Source organism: Equus quagga, chromosome 8 (genome assembly GCF_021613505.1).
Source record: "Equus quagga isolate Etosha38 chromosome 8, UCLA_HA_Equagga_1.0, whole genome shotgun sequence".
Taxonomy (NCBI): domain Eukaryota; kingdom Metazoa; phylum Chordata; class Mammalia; order Perissodactyla; family Equidae; genus Equus; species Equus quagga.
Genome location: NC_060274.1, coordinates 118,565,095 through 118,582,879, shown reverse-complemented (window position 1 = coordinate 118,582,879; position 17,785 = coordinate 118,565,095). Strand labels below are relative to the sequence as shown.

The 17,785-nt window shown below is 45.1% G+C and overlaps 1 protein-coding gene across 1 annotated transcript in view; it reads right to left on the bottom strand.

The window, feature by feature from the left end:
* Positions 1–17,785, bottom strand: part of TMEM178B (transmembrane protein 178B) — a 337,545-nt gene that overhangs the window by 214,895 nt on the left and 104,865 nt on the right. The gene's annotated exons all lie outside the window — the stretch shown is intronic.

Below are 17,785 nucleotides of genomic sequence, written 5' to 3'. Positions count from 1 at the left end.
TCCAGTAACCCTTATTTTACTTAATAATGGCCCCAAAAGGCAAGAGTAGTGATGCTGCTAATTCAGACATGCCAAAGAGAAGTTGTTCTTAATCTCTTACTGTGCCTAATTTATAAATTAAACTTTATCGTAGGTTTGTACGTATAGGAAAAAAACATAGTATATATAGGGTTCAGTACTCTCTGTGGTTTCAGGCTCCACTAAGGGTCTTGGAACACATCTCCTGCAGATAAAGTGGAGCCACTATACACAGGAGGGGCACTCCACCCCCCGCTCTTGGAGAGAGGAGGATGAAAGATTGAGACCTAATCTCAGAATTAACAGACTCCTCCAGGATTACCACATGCAAATCAACACACTCTCCCTCCATCTGCTCCAAGTTATAGAACTTTCCAGCTAAGGGAACTGACATGCTCCAGTTCTCCCTGGTTATTAGAAAGGGCAGCTCAAAGCTGTGCTCAGATGCTCTGCACAAGCTTTTCTCAACCAGGCAGTGATGTCTCCATCACCAGCCTCTGGCCTCCCAGGTTTGGGGCCTAAGTGATGGATCCCTGAGAGCCTTGGAATAGGAGGCTTGGGCCCCGTGATGGACATGGGCCTCCCTGCTGCTGAAGGCAGAACAGCTGGAGCCCCATGAACACCATAGAGCTAGGGATAGCTCTCTGACAGAAGAAGAAAGAACCAAAGTTATAGAAGGAGGAAGGAAGGAAGGTGATCCCCTAAGTTTCCATGAGTTAACTGGTGCTTAATTCAGACGTATACTTTTATTTTAACCGAGAGTTAAAGTTGTGTGGAGAAAGCAATGCCAACTAGATCATATGGTCTGTTATCTGAAGCACTGGCTAGCCAGCCATAGGAGAACCACCTCTGATGGAGAGTGCCACGCCACTCTGCGCCTCCACCAACAGCAGCAGCTCTCCACCTTACAGGCATGGTGACCGAGACGGCCCTTCCAGCCTCCAGGGGCAAGCCTGGCTTCCACCTCTACACAGCGAGGCTGCAGAGGTGATAGCATGTTTTACATGAAGAGAAAACAGAGAAATGGCTGGTCCAAGGAGCAGAATTATTTTACTAAGCAAGTGTTTACTTTTATGGGGCATCAGCAATTTTTTTAAGGTTACATACCAAGTAATTGTGATCATTGATTGCATTAATGGATCACCTCTGGAGAAGGAATCTAATTACATTTTTGTACAAATTGTAAAATGCAGATTAATGTCAAACTTTCTTGGCAGCCCCGTTGTTCTTTTCTTGAGCTCAGTGATAGAGCTGAGGGTCAGGAGAGCCAAATAACTCAAAGAAGCTGGAAACCTGAAAATGCTCTGTCCATTCATTTAACAAACACAGGCAAGTGCCTTGCCCTCCCTGCATGTGCCAGCTCTGTTCTAAGCGCTGGAGATACAGATGCAAAGAAGACAATGTCTCACTCCTCTTGGAGTTTCCCAAAGTATTAATCAACTCCAAGAACCATAAAATCCCAGTTGTTCCCAAACTCATTTAAGCGGCCACTGGGCTTCATTTCCTGAACACCAGTTAGGGCTTGGTGCCTCTAATCCAGGAGCTGTTGACCTCTTCAGCCCTGAGAGGGGAACCTAAAAGAGGAGGCAAAGATTAAATAGAGGGGGCATGGGGAGGAAAACAAGAGCAGGATCCCCTGGCCAGGTGGCACACATGCTGAAGATGGGTTAATTTATTCAGAGATGGAAAAAGTAGGGTAATAGGAAAATAAAGACAAAGCAAACAAAGAGAGAACTCGAAAAAGGAGAAACACAAATGGCTAACAATCATTTCTTCAATTCAACCTTTCTCATAATCACAGAAAGGAAAATTTCAAAAATGAGTAACTATTTTTCATTAATCAAATTAGCATATACTTGAGTGAAAAAGGATATTTTCAATGTAAGTAAAATCAGGCAAGTATAAACTGGCCCAACTTTTCTGGAAAGCAATTTGGCACTATATATTGAGAACCTAAAAAAATGTACATACCTTTTGAGCCAATAATCCCTGTTCTAGGAATTTATCCTAAACAAATTATCAAAAATACGGTCAAAGATTTATGCACAAGGACTGTCATAACGGTCCAAAACTAGCACAACAAAAACGCTTAACTTTAGAGGAAAGGTTAAGTAAATTATGTACATCCATATGGTAGAATATTATGGTGCCATTAAAATTATGTTTATGAAGAGTTTTGACAAGGGGAAATGCTTATGATATAATTATATAAAAAACTCGGGATACAAAATTATATATAAATTATGATTTACACCATAAAAAGAAATGCAAGGATCTATGCCACAAGAGGGATTTGACTCTTGGTGGTAGAATTTTAGATAAAGTTTTCCTGCTCTTTTACACTTTTCTGTCAAATTTTTCTATAAGGTTTTACTTTGATAATCACAAAAAAATGAAATAACCGGATAGAATAAAAAAGAAAGAAAATAGGAGGAGGGGAAAAGGAAGAAAAAGGAACAGGGATTGGGGCAGCTAATTAGGAACAATTACACCCAGAGATTTAAAGAATTCAGACGGTGGGCAAAAGCTTGTGGTCCAGGGTAGCACTTGGTGACAATGTCTGTCTCAGATTTCCTCCCTCCTTTCACAATTAGCCAGATTTAATGTTAGCTTTCAATCTCCCCGGTAACTCCTAAATAAACTTGACCACAGTCTACGGGATTTTAAAAGTCTTATTTGGTTCCCACCATTTTTAGCATCCAAGTTGAATTCCAGCCGGTCCTAGAAAATTTATACATTGACCCATGAAAAAATGTCTCAAAAGAACCATAGCATTTTTCAAAAATTATTTCAAAAAACCCTTAGCAATGCAATCAACACTCCCCACCCAAAAAAAATAGTACTAACTGTAATCAATTGACTGTTTACGTTAGATGCTTTGTCTGGAAATGCCATCTCACTGAAGGAGATAAATTAGATTGTCTTGGAAAGCATCTGAAAGAATGCCCTGTCTGTTCAGCACTTACCTTGTGCACAGTAAATTATAAATACTTAATGATGAGGCTGACAACGATGACTAAGTTGATCAATAGTGAGCATGGAGACAGCATTCCATTTTCATGCTCTACCAGGATGGCTGCTGAGGGAATGGAAGAAAACTACATTGCAGGGGAGACACTTGGCTATTCCTCCCCCACTTTCTTCATTCACGCATCGGTCATCCCCAGCTGATGGCAGCTCAGCGTCCCTAGAGTGAGGGCTGAGCTTGTTATGAGGCTATGTTGCAGGTTCTGAAAGCTGATATGGAGGGTGCCAGCCATTTCCTCACCAATGTCCTTTGGCCATGCAATTTTAATAAGCTCAATCTCAGGAAAGGAAAAAGGAACCTGGGATCATGTTGAATTATTCACAGCTCCAACTGGGTAAGGCAGAGAAGCCCCTCTTCTGAGAGTAAGTGATAGCTACACATTGATTTTTCCCCCCCTTCATGATCCCTACATGAGAATCCAGTTTAAAAATCAAAAGATAGAAGAAAATCTGTCTCCTTAAATCAGAGTTCATAAGTAAATAGTGAATTTGCGAATTGTGTTGCAGTTGATATTTCTATTCTCAAGAATAATTTTGAAGACCTTGGTATATTCAAATTTATTTAAACATAATATATATGTAAACTAATTTTTAAAGATTAATGACCATGATCAAAGTGGTCTTGTTCAATAACAGAAGGAAAATGGTTGTTAGCCCTGAGACTTGAAAGCCAAAGAGATATGATTCATGCGTTTATTAGATGCTGAAGTTGAATTAGCTTTTGAATGTAATAAATATACCTTATTTCTGCGTATGGAAAGAGACATGGAAGCTCAACAAAATATAATTCTTTCCTACATTTCAAGGAAAGCTTACTTTCCCATATTCCATGCCCTTAGTTAGCGCTGATAAATGTTGTTCTCGGAGATAAAGACAGTCGCCATGCTCCTGTAGGTAGTGAGTTAGAAACCAGCTCTTTCAGACCTTGTCCACACACCTCAGAATCTCAACCTCCCTCAAAGCACTTATGCAAGCACACCCACTTAGCACATGGCCTCACCTCCTTATTTTACCCAGTCTCACATACCCACTGCTGAGAGTCTAGTCCAGACCACTGTGATCTCAGGCCTGGAATATCACAGAAGGCTCCTCAGAGTCCACACTCCACTCATGTCCATGGATCCCATACACAGCTAACAGATGAATTTCCTGAGGTATCATAAAGTCATAATGTTCACATCATGTGGCTCTACCATGATTTATTTAACCTCAGTAAGCCTCAGTTTCCTCATCTGTAAAATAGATATAATAATAACATGCTCCTCATAGGACAGTTGGGGTTTAAGTAAAATAATGCATGTCAGGGACGTAGTACAGCCCGCTGGCCAGTGTTAAGCATTTGATAAGCGGCAGTTGCCATCACACAAGAATGCAATCTCCATGAGGGCAGGAATTGCTGTCTCTTTCATCTGGTGCCAGAACAGTTCCTGGCAATTAGTAGGAACTCCATAAACTTAATAAATGAAGTATTTCAGGCCCATTTCAAATGCCACTATTCCTGCCCGTTACCCTGGGCCAAGATGGTCTTTTCCTCCTCTGGACACTGCCAAGAGGATTTTGTTTGCCCAAGCCCTACAGCCTGGCCCCTGCTGTCCTGAGTTGATGTCACTGCCCTGTGTCCTCTAGTGGACTGTAAGCCCCTGAAGGTGCCTCTTACTGCCCAGTTCAGATGCTCGCACACCACAGGCCCTCAGGGAACACTGGGAAGGAAGGTCCTGCCAGGTCATTCCAAGAACCACCAAAGATGGCTCCTCGTCAACCACAGCCACAAAGCTCTGACTGGAACTGTAAACACTTAGGATCCCAGACCCTCTCCTTCAATTTAATGGAAATGGAGCCTACTTAGCAATTTTTTTAATTGTACATTTCTCTTAGCTCTGCCAAGCTAAACTGGATTTCAAACCTTAACCATAAACCAGAGGTCCCTACCCTTTCTGATATGGAGAAGTAATTTTTACTTCCAGGAAATGAAAAGATCCCTTTGGGGTAGGAGCTGATGGCAATGTGGGATGGGAGGAGGGCAGCAGAATACATTGCTAATGTTAGACACAGACAAAGCCAGACTGGGGTGGGGTTGGGTAGGGTGGGAGCGAGTGCTGGCTCAGTACAGGCATTTCCCCCACTCGCTGCCTGAAGGAACAAGACCTTCCTTCTCCTCTACCCCCACTTCAAGAGGATATGCCCAGAAGCTTTGGGGAGGAGGTAGCTTTTGTACAGTTCCTTCTCCCCGTTTCCCTGGCAACTATGCAGCATCTAGAAGCTCCAGGAGTGAGGCGGCGGGATGGTGTGGCATGTGGAATACAAATGCTGATGTCATTCCCATGTGGTGTCCCCTCACACTCATGTTCAGCAGCCTCTCAGCCTCAGAAAGTCACACACACACACACACACCCCTGACTGCTCATTTCCAAACTGGTGCCAGGTGCCCAAGCAAAGAGCCTCAGGGAAATGTTACATAGTTAGTCTCATTTTATCAATGTGAACTGAGAGGTGGGGCCTGAGACTGACTGAATGATACTTAGCACCAAGGATGCTTGATGTCTCTTGGCTGAGTTTCTGGATTTCAGATAAGCCTACACAGGACACATCATGGGCCATGAATCAATTTTGCATCAGCAGCTGGTTATGGGCTGAGAACAAGGGACCAGGGAGTCTGAGCTTTCACCCTGTTGAGGGTGTCTGATTTGGGGGATCCAGCCTAAGAACTACAGAGGTAGAAAGAGGGGAGACAGCAAGACCATTCAGAGGCAAATCACCTAGAAAGTAGAAAGATAGAGTCTCCAGCTTTGAAATGAGTTCCATTCTAAAACCTCATTTGTAAGTCAGTTATTTAGAATTCAGAACCTATTTCCAGAGAAGTCATGTCTATTATAAATGATGATTGGGTTTCTAGGCTAGTCCACAAAAGCCTATTTAACTCATAATGTAGATGAAATACCATACATCTGCAATGAAAAGCAATAGAAAAAAAAATCCTGTTGTGATACCAGTAATTAAATGAAAAAGAAAAACAGAGAAGTAGAAAATAAATAGCTTTGTTTCATTTCTTTTGAATACTAGAGCTCTTGGATGGAGGGTGTGGCTAGCCTGGTTGCTCATGGGGGAGGGGTCTTCATTTACTTTAGATAATGGGATGGAACCAATTGTGGGGGAGGGGTGGAGGATAAAGTAGGGCCATACTTTGGGATAATGAAAAAGTAGGATGTTTGGGAAAAAACAAGAAGAGAGAGAAGAGAGAAAGTGAGTAGGCTTGTCTCATAAGGTGTAGGCAGGGCTCCTTGGGCTGAGGAAAGAGTATGAGTTTTGCAGTCACAAAGGCCTGGTTTCTAGTTCTGCCTCTGTCTCTTACGGTGGCAGCTTTGGGCTAGGTGCTTGATATCCCAGACTCCATCACCTCACTGGCAACCACGAAGGATCGCTTCAGTCAAATGCCTGCAGAGCAGACACTGTGGTGCACAGCCCAGAGCCCGCTTCATGGAAGGACTTGCTGCCCTGGCCCTGGGAAGGTTGTCAGCCCTCAGGGCCCCATGGGGATTGCTCAAACACAGAGAGCTGCAGGTTTGAGGTCACTGCACTTCTGGCAGCCCACATCCAAGTAACCAGTGTGAGAGGATAAGGTCCAGCCATCTTGGCCCAATTCAGGAAAGTCTGAAGAGTCACTGTAGGAACAGAGCCCCTGTGGGGTGTCACTGGGCCTGCATCATAGCTTGACTTCTCCCTGTCAAACTCCACAGGTGTGAATCCTAAAGGCACCCCTTAATAAACATCATCCATCTCAGAGTCTGCTTCTCAGGGAACCCAACCTGGGACAGGCTGGCCCAGACGAGGCACCTTCCATGCTGCCTCTCCTTATCTGCACCTGGCACAGATCAGAAGAAAAGCCTAAGAACATCCCAAGTAGCCCTGGGATTGGGACTCCTGGGAGCCCAAGGGCAGAGTGGCAAGCAAGGATCTGAGTGACTCAAGGGAATGTGCATTCCTATCCCCCTGAAAATGGCTGGGGCACAGAGATAACCTGTAAGGTTTCATTTTTAATGTATGAGTGTTCATAATCAACAACCTGTAATTTGGAAATAGACTCTATATTAAAAATTTGAAGACTGTTTGAAACTGCTCTGTCCAATATGGTTGCCACCGGCCACTTGTGACAATTTAAATTTAAATGAAATTAGACATTGAATTTCCTGGTTACACTACTTACATTTCAAGTGCTCAACAGTCATATTGGCTCATGGCTATCATATTGAGAAATTCAGATTTATAAATCATTTTCCTCACTACAGAAAGTTCTATTGGATGGTGCTAGTTGGAAGTTGAATTATCAGTAATCTAAGAATGTTTGAATTATATTCTTTACTAAGCTTCTACAGAAGGCTCCTGTGATAGATACACATGGAGAGTGAAGCAAGACAAGGAACACTTTTATTTTTGGCTAAGGTTTGCTCCACCTCCCACTCCAGACACACAGAATTCTAGTTGTGCACGAGCGAGGCTGAATTCCACGGAGAACTATTTTATGCAAGCCTGAATGACCCAGAACTACGCAGACCTCTTGGTCTACTATAACCTCCAAGCTCAAGCCAGAGTCAGCTACCAGGGAAAGATAAAGGAGACCAAATGGCAGAGAATATCAAGCCCCAAAGCCCAAGTAGGGCAGGAGGTCAGCTCCCAGAATCATCTCAGAGGTCCTTACGATGTGCCCCAAATATTTTAGCTCAGCCTGGTAACTCCATCACTTAGACAGTGGCCAAGAAAGTGTCCTTAAACCTGATCAGTTCGTGCAGTCTTTCTTCTTAGTAACGAACAGAGAAATCTGGGGTTCCTCCTAGCAGCCAACACTGCTAATCACTAAACAGGACTTGATGAGCAAGGGCAGAGTCTTGGCCTCATCAGTGCTTCATAATCTCACTAGTGACCCTACTCACTCCACCTCACCTTCACTTTGGATCTGGTTCTTGCCTTCTGCCTACTCCATGGACCTGGGACTTCAGATCCTCCTTGCTTCCCTAGAACCCTTCCTTTGTCAGGACTTAAGTTCCAAATTTTCCCTATAATCATGGCTGCAGAACAGTCTCAATAATGTTCATGCCCAGCCCTGCCTCCCAAGGGGACTCAGGCCAAACAGAGCTGTAGCCCCTCTCTCACCCAAGTGGCAGGTGACAAGCTGTCTTCAAGGCCAACACATCTCCCAGGAACTCTTGGTCCTTCTTAGCTAATAACACAGAATGGCAGAATCCACAACCAGACCCAGCACAACCCTATGGCCCACCCTAGATAATATAGGTAAAATAAGGAGTACCCTTTCCCCTAGAATAGGAATATTACCCCCTACTGCCTCCCCCTTGACCCTAACAGCATCTCCTTTCCTCTTCCTGGACTCTCCTTTCCCTATACCCTCAACATTCCTGCAGTATCCTCTTTTAGGATGTGTATCTTCACTTCATGAATAGAAGAACTGATCCTAGTACATATTGGAAATTGCAGCCTCCTGGAAGGCAGGGCTGGGCTACAACAGTTAGGAGAGAGTTATTTCCATGCTCCCCTCAACAAGTTCAATACAACCGTACTCACAGTGTATTTATCTTTAAAGCTCTGAAAATGTTACTTTTTAGACACTTAGTATATAAATCTTCTCTTAGAAACTCACATTATTGTCTAAACTGTGTCATATTGGACACAACTGATAAATTAGAGGGCTGCTTCTGCTGTTGCTATCCCACTGAGGATCCCAAACACTGATGACTGTCTGCTCTGAAACTTCTTTCACAATATGCCACGCTGCTGCCATTGAGCACATAATACTCTCAGCCACTTTCTCCTCCCACATTGTAAACACCTGATGCAAGCTCCCATCACATACACCTGTGCAGACAGCCACCTACAACAGACCCGCCAACACGTACCACCACATACAAGAAACACTCACCCACACAGGCTGCGTGAAGTTGAGTAGAAAAGCCCAAGTCCATGAAATATCATTTCAGAGCCTTTCCCCTGTATCCTGTGGGGATCTCAGTGCCCAGCAGAGCTCTCCGTTCCAACAATAATAACACCTAATGCTGCTCGGTATCAGACTTGACAGAGTTACTGACTGATTTCACATGAATCATTTTATTCAACTTAAATTTTATAATAACTCTCAAGACAGGTATTATTACCATTTTTTTTACAGATGAGTGTACTGGGTTTAAAACACTTACATAGTTTGCCCAGGGTCATATATCTAGAGAGGCACAAAGCTAGAACTCAATCCAATGTCCCCTGGCTTCAGTGGAGCTTGAAGCCTGTTTCTGAATAAAGGAGAACATTGGAGATACAAGATAGAGATTGCAGGCTAGATATTAGAAGGATGCTCCCAGATAAGACACATAACATAAAAAAAGGAAAGACACTTCGCTTCTTCCATGCTGTTTTATTCAATGAACAAAATGAAATATGGGAGAAAGTAAGTTACCAAAGCTATCACCAAATAGAAACAGACAACAAACATCACACAAATAACTTAAAAGTCTTGCTTCTGTGTGAGAGGTTGTGCTAAAGGCAATATTCCCTCTCCCATCCAAAGCCCACCCATGCTGTCTCCTCCCCGGAGCCTTCACTGACCACCACAGTCCCTACCAATGCCCTCCAAACCAAGAGTTCTCAAACTTTAGTGTGTTAAGAATCATACAGATTCCTGGGCCCCAGCCCTAGAGATTCTGATTCAGTAAGTCTGGGCTGGGACTCAAGAATTTGCATGTTTAACCAGTTCCCAGATGATGCTGATGCTGCTGGTCTAAGGACCACATTTGAGTAGCACTGGTCTAGACTCTGATAGGACATTTGCCACACAATGTAGAACTTGACTACTTTTTCTGTTAAGCCATTATGATTCTAGATGACTCCCCCCTGCCCTCTCCATAGTCCTACCATCTTCAGGAGCAGCCTCACCCTTAAAGCCCAGGACCAATCCCGATCACAGTTTGAGACTGCTGCTCTGACTAAAATGGTCTCCCATATTGTTCAATGCATAATTCCCCTGGCCTGTGTACCCCAGATCTTAAAACTGGGCTTCTCTCATAGCCACTGTTCTCTATTTCTTTCTCACTTTTTTCCTGAGTGAGTCTTATTTATTGCGTCCTTTTCACTGTTCTCTATTTCTTGCTCTAACTTTCTAATGCTCCAGATTTCTTGTAGAACTGGGGCCTCCCTTCCTTTGGCCAAGTCTCTTTCCTATTGGATCATGTAGTCCTGAAGCCCCAAGGTAGCACTACTGTATTCATACCTGCTGACCCACTGCCTTGATGGCAAGTGTCTGCTACCGAGACATCTGTGTCTCATCTAACCCAAATTCCCTATTGCTGAGCTGTCCCTGCCCGCTGGAACACTCAGCTCCTGGTCTTGTTCCTCCCCCTCACTGCTGCAGCTCACCTGGACAGTGAGCTCTCACTATCTTAGCTGTTGGAAAGATGAGTCACCTGCCATATTGAGCTTCGTTTTCAGCACCTAGAGCTGGGACAGTTCCCCTAGAAGGCTAAGAAGTGGCAGATCCTAGCCAATCCCCACTTTTCCCTTGCTGTGAAAAAACAGGCCATGCCTCCGTGATATGGTAGTTTTGCCTTATATTTTGCTTTTATTTCCTCTGCAATGAATTCTTGCTGATTTAAGTGTGGAGGTCGAGACCCACAATGTGTGCATTGCAGCAGCATTAGCCTGCACTCTCTGAGTAGTCAATAAACATTAAGCAACAAGCAGTTTGATCCCTTGCCTGGTTGGCACCTGGAAATATTTCATCCAATTTGGAAAGCAGAATACCTTTTACTATCCCCTCCAGCACCTAACACGGGGCTTCTCACAGAACAGGCACTCCATGAATATGGAATGAGTAAATTAACAAACGGATGAAGGATGCCAGTGGGGTTGTGCCCATTCTCCTTTGTGGCATCCATATCAGTATGCTCGGCCAGAAGAAAACAACTTCCAATCTGCAGAAGCTGAGAGAATGCCTTGAGGCCAGACTTCCAACTAATTCCCAGCACAAAATTGGACCTGCACATTCAGATGAATTGTGGTTTGAAGACTGCAATTACACCAGCACAGTGGTTCTCAATTTGTTTCAGTACGTGGATATCTTTAACAGAAAAGGTTGTACCCTACTCCACCCCACCCCTTACTCCAGGCCTCCTCCCTTCTCTACTCCTAAGGCCATCTCAAAAATAAACTCTCCCTCTTGGCCATTCCATTTCCATCACTGACCTCTAGCCAGGCCAGCCATCTAAGTAGGTGGGATCAACAGCTGCATACACGTTATGATTTTAAAGTATCTCCACACTACCTTTAATCACCTTACTGTCATTCCTTTGGATGAGGTCTCCTGAAAGATAAAAATGCTATCAGGGAAGGTCATCCAAGAAGACATTAACATTTTAGCTCAAATAAGTTCACCAAATTAGTAAACCTGTGGTCTAGCAGAAGCCTGAGGGCCTCGGACAGAGGAGAAGTAAGTGTTGACAGGCAGAGAAGGCTGTAGAAGAAAGGAGTGTCCTGGCATGAGTTACCGGGGAAGAGCAGGTGTAGGTGGGAAACCAGATTAAGGGGTCTGTGTTCTCTGGCTGGTTTGCTGCAGAAATACCACGGCAGCTCTGTGAGGACAGGCACCGAGCAGGCTATGGGCATCCTGAAAGGTTTGCAATGTTCCCCACAAGGGCTGGGTAGAGGCAGAGAGACACGGAATGGTTTGCAAAAAGCAAAGACTTGAGAATACCAAGCGACATATGGTGATGCTCTGTTGGTTGCGTTTCTGTGCTACCAAGCTTGCACAGTTCTGGGGATGGTTTCTTGCTAGTGATGACCCCCATGGATGCCAATCTTGCAAGCAAGAAGCAGCTCACAACAGATTGCACACAGTGAGAGCCCCACACTGGCTAGGCTCAGACGCAGATGCAGGGTAGGGAAAATGGCTGACACCGCAGGGGACCGAAGCTTCTAATGTCTGGGATGTTTACCTCATTAGGCTCTTTTACATAACATAGCCAAAAACAGAAAGAAAAAATAGCTGGAGGGAGTCTGCTGGAGTTCAGACCTGGATTCCGAGTCTCAGATTCCTCCAAGGCCAAGATGGAACCACTAGGCAGCCCCTTCCTCCCTGGCTTGATTACCTTGTCTGCCAGAGCCAGAACGATACAGACTGGGCTCCAGGGAGGAAACTCCAAGCCACCCTCCAAGGAGCATTGCAGCGGATATGCACAAAGATGCAGCTATCGTTGTTATAATCACTGTTATTCTCATCCCAAGCCCTTTCATCTACCATGTTCATCTTGTCATAACCAGAGATGGTTGGGGAAGGAGGGACCAGAAATCCAGGCAACTCCTGGGCTGCGAGGACAGAGGTCTGAATGGGCGCAAGGCCCAAAGTGTAGATGTGCAGGCTGGTCCAGGAGCTGCCAGGACAGTCCATCAGGAAAGGAAGAGGCAGGTGCCATCAAGCAAGGAGCCAACATAAGTCCAAGGCCAGAAGGCTGACGCCAGTGGGGAGCGGCAAGGAGCAGCCTGGGGCCCAAGAGATGGGCAGTACCTGGGGGTGGCTGGAGGGAGTCATAGAAACCACCAGGGAGAGTGTGGTTCAGGGGCAAGATGCACTAATTCTGGAAAGAGGGGAGGGTGTGGAAGAGGCCAGATGAGAGGGGACAAGGTAGGGCTTAGCCAAGCAGAATAAGGTAAGAGTTCTGAACCAAGATCCACAGCCGAGCAGCAGGGCAGGCTGGGCTTCTCACCATACACCAGCCCGGGTGGGGGCTGGGCCCCAAGACTGAGCTAACCCACATGCCCCGGCTGTGAGCGGTCAAGAGCTTCACGGACAGGGAGCCAAGTGTGTAATTTGGGTGTCTGCGTTAGACAAGACAGTTCTGGATTTTGATTTCTTCTCCTTAGCAGCATGTCCACTGAAATGTCCTTGCTCCTCCACAAGTCTGTCTCTATCTCTGCCTGTCTGTCTCCCCTCCCTCCCTCCCCAATACTCCTGCCCTCTTCTTTAACTACATATCCTATTTCTTCTGATTCCGCTTTCCAGGGTTGCCGTGTAAGCATGTGTGTGTGTGTGTGCGAGTGTGCGTATGTGTCGTGTGGTGTGAGGGATGAGTGCCCTCAGGAGGATGGGGTAGGGAGCAGGGATGTTGGGGGAGAAGATCTTCTCTCTCTTTCCCTCCCTGGCCAGCTGGAAATGTGTCATGTGACCATCCAATCTAATTAGCTGAACTTTCAGTCTTGACAGAGGAGGCTTTAAAAAGACTCTAGCTTTCTTGGCGTTCAGCCTCTTGAAAGATAACGGAGAGGATCTGATTGCAGGAAAGCGGAGTCCCAGTTCCCTGATTCCCACTGCCAGGGGCAATCAACTGTGAGCTGAAATCTCCATCTTGAAAATGCCAAGCGCAATGAGAAAATCTGAGCTCACATGCACAGCGACTCGGAGTCTCAGGGCTCAGACCCCGAGGGAAGCTTGGCAGCAGGTGCCCAGAGTCCCCGCCAAGCAGATCAGGAGATCAGGGGGAAAGAAACCACTCTCCTCACACCTTCCTGGTGGCACCTGCCCTGTGGCCCCCGGGCAGGCTCCTCTGCAGTGCCCCCGCAAGCCACCTGGGTTTGTCTGGTGCAGCTCCACTCCATGCCGGCATCTTCTTGCAGAAGCACCCACCTCTCAGCAACAACCTCTTTCCAGACCATGCTTTCTGGCCTCCTGGCTGCCTGATCCCTGTTCCAGGCCACCCAGGCTCCCTTCCCACCCATCTCTCCTTGCCCTGCTCCTGGGCAGTGTCCAGGCTCCCAGATGTGCTGAAAGGGCATGCCAAAGGGACTCCAGTGGCAGAGAGAGCAATGGAGAGCCACTTGGGATGGCCTCAGGGGCTCTTGGGGGTTGCATGAGGACATAGAATTCTCCAAACAAGTGTTGCAACCTCAGACTGAACTGTGTGGCACAAAAAGCCTGTGGGAACATATTCTAGTGAGAGGAGGAAGTGGCATCATTTAAGATGCCACTGCCGTGCCAGCCTGCTTCCTCTGACCCGTGCTAATCGGATTCTGTCACATTTAGAACATTAAACTAGACAACCCACCTGGAGAGGGGCATTAGCCAAGCTCATCTCCTGCAGCCCCCGTCCCGTCCTCACTGGCCCAGTGACACACACCTGTTCTGCTCCAGTCCTGGGGCAGCAGGAGAATCTGGGTCAGGAGTGCAGCACACCTGGCACACACAGAGCCTGGATAAGCACAGCTCTGTGTCTCTGGGACCTAATAGGAGGCAGCAGGCTGGTAGGAAGGCAGGTAGGCTGCCCCAGGCAGATGGCCAGGCCTCGGTGGACTGAGGGCACAGGTCCCATCTCCAGAAGTTCTGCCTTTTCTCGGGAAGCCCCAGGGTGGGAAGGAGAAACAGGCACACACACCACCTCCCCAGAAATCGTCATACAAGCGAGTCAGAACCTGGTCACCCAGACAACTCAACACTTGAAACTCAGAGGCCAGCACAGGCACGTGTGTACGCACACACACACAGACACACACACACACACGGAAGTTTGATTCGCTGTTCTTTTCTCCCCATAGTGGTTATTATCTTTCACTTGGATTTGTAAGCCTAATGGCCTACAGATAATTTTATTCTTTCACCTGCTATTCACCTCACCACAAGTAAGGTGAATGGGCACTCAGCCAAGCAGTTAAGCCTCCCATTGGTGGGGTTAACTGTTCAAAAACCACAGCATTATTTTAAACTAAATTGTGCTTTTCCTATTTGAAAGGTTTTTTTCCACATTGATGGCTGATGATCAGACCACACGCAAATTCCTGATGAAAAATGTATATCCTATGCCAGCCCCGATGGCCTAGCGGTTAAAGTTCAACACACTCTGCTTCGGCAGCCCGGGTTCTGTTCCCAGGTGCAGAACCACACCACTCATCTGTCCGTAACCACACTGTGGTGGCAGCTCACATAGAAGAACCAGAAGGACTTACAACTAAAATATACAACTAGGTACTGAGGCTTTGGGGGTGGAGAAAAAAGGAAGAGAAAAGTAAGAACATTGGCAACAGATGTTAGGTTAGGGTGAATTTTCCCCTGCAAAGAAAAAAAAGGTATAACCGAAGTTTAACCAAAGCCCAAAATATTTGCCAGAAGTTGTTTCAGAAAAAAAAAAAAGATTCTTGCCTTTGGCAAAAATTACCTACCCAGAAAAATTACAGAATGTAAGATATGGTCAAATTATAAAACAATAACCAATCTAGCATCAAATGAATTTATTTGATCCCATTTTCAGTGTTAAAGAGTATAGTTCTCTCAATAAGAATTCAGAGTCTGATTTTTTTTTTAGTTTCCAAAGCTTAATCATAGGAGTTTGCTAATCTTTGATAGCTTCTACTTTATTCCAAAGGGGGCTGATGTGCCCACTCCCCACCTAATGTCAGCAATACCTGACGTTTGAAAATTGAAATTGACGTTTACACTGGTTCACCACTGTACCAGCATTGCCAATGACACTTAGCACCAACTTCAGATGTGACAGATGCTCACCTGCCCTCTGGCTAAAAATAGCTGTCATCAAGCCAGAAATGGCAAATGTTCTCTGCCTGCTTAACAGCCCATTAGGCTACTCCATGAAAGAGGCAGATGAATCTCTCACACCAAAGGGTAGCCTTCACTTCACCCAACACGGGGTGCCCAAAACCTTTGCAAATATCAGTCGCTGGATGGCTTTCATCAGTTAAAAATAGATGTTAGCACCGCACTTCACAGCATAAACAGCACACTAGATTTTGCAGAACCCAACAGCACTACAGTTTGGGAAAGAGGACCCTGGAGACATCAGGCTTAGAAAAGGTTACAGAAACTTTGGCATTAGCCTCCCGTCTCCGTCTTTGCTGACGCCGTGTAATGTATTCTCAGCAATGCCGCGATGGGTAATCTTCTTGAATTCCAGCTATCTAACTGTGTGGACAGGCAAAAGAGTTCTACCAGGTTTCCCTTGAAGTGCATTTTTATGCTAAAATAATTCTCCTTCTTGCTGGAAAACTTTCACAAACTATTTTAATTGCTTGAAGCAATTATACTATATTATAATTATTGCATTGCTTTGTAATTATTTGCTTTGTGAACGTATCTCTCTCCCCCCAACCCTCCTCCACCTCCAGATGCGAGCTCCTAGAAAGAACTCCCTATGGCACAGTATCCACTATGTGCCTAGTACATAGAGAAACTCCATAACTTTGGTTGAATTGAGTAAATTTGAATCGAAGCTGCTATGTCAATAACGTCTTCCTTCTTAGATTCTATTACGAAGCCCATAACTTAAGTTCTATTTAAGTGGTTGTTCAACATGACTTATCAGGTATCTTGAACATCCCTTTCCGGCTTCTATTAAGTGACTACACTGGACCACGGCAACATGGGAAATAAGCACTCATTGTCAGGTATTTATACATTTGGCTCTTTACATGTCTACTTCCAAAAAGGAGATTATTAACCCTGATTACTAGTGTCTCTAGAGCAAATCTCACATTAAAATCAAATAAGTAATATGATTAGCTCAATGTCTAGCACATAGAAATGCTCTTTGACATTAGTTCCTTGTCCCCATGTTCTGGTTAGTGTCTCTACTAATGATAAAGCTTGTACAGGCAACACTTTGGTTAATGCCTTTCCATCCATGACACTTGCCCTATTGTTTCAGACCAGTGGCACTGGTAACAATCATCCAGACACCTGGCAACAATCTTTTTTCCCGAAACCAGTGAATGATTGCTCTGTTTAATCATATTTGTCTCTCTCGCCTCCCACACCAAGCTATGCTTATTTGATTAAAGCCAAACCAAAAAGTGGAATATACCTGGTGGAGCCTCTGCATGCAAAAGATAACCAGGCAACAAGAAACAGACGAAAGATGGTTTCTGCCTTCTTCAAAGTTTACTAATTATAAGATCCTTGTTTTTAGGAAACAATAAAAGACCCTCCTTCACATATAAATGTACACTGAATCTTAATCTTGTGACATTATGTGAAAAAAGCCGGAATAGAAAAGAAATGACAAATGCAACAGAGGCAGCATGGAGCTACTAACAGTACGAATGTGTGCACATCAAGAACTGTGCCAGCAATGGAGAGCTTTCCTGACGCAGACAAGCAGGGGTACCCCACGGGGCAGAAAGGTAAAAATAGTCAACTTACTCTGTTTGCTCAGTAAGCCACCCTCTCGTCATAATTTCAGTCTCTGAGGATTCCTGACCAAGAAATTCCCTCACCAATGGAAGCAGATATTCTGATCTTTACTGAACAATTGCATGCGAACTAGGATCCCAAAGCCTATCATTTTAGAAGAACAGAAACTTGCAAGTTGAGGACCAGATCCTACCCCTTAGTGACCCCACCTAGATGCAAATTTCCAATGTGATACAGCCTGCAACCAGCAGCTGGTCTTACCCCATATGAAGGATGACACAAGGGATTAACAGGTTGCCACAATAATACTCCAAGCAACTTGGAGATGTGCTAGAGTTAAATCCCAGGAGTTGGTTCCATCAAGTAGGTGAAATCTTAAACGTCTACCAGAGTAGTGAAGTAAGATCATCACTTATTGTCTAACTGCTAGTTGTTTTTTTTTAATTTTAGAAGCAAACTCCTCAAATCTGTAATGCAACCAAAACCAACTGAAGCAATTCTGACCCACAGGCATTGACACTTTAAGGAATTGCCACCACGTTCTAAGATTGTCCACAGGGC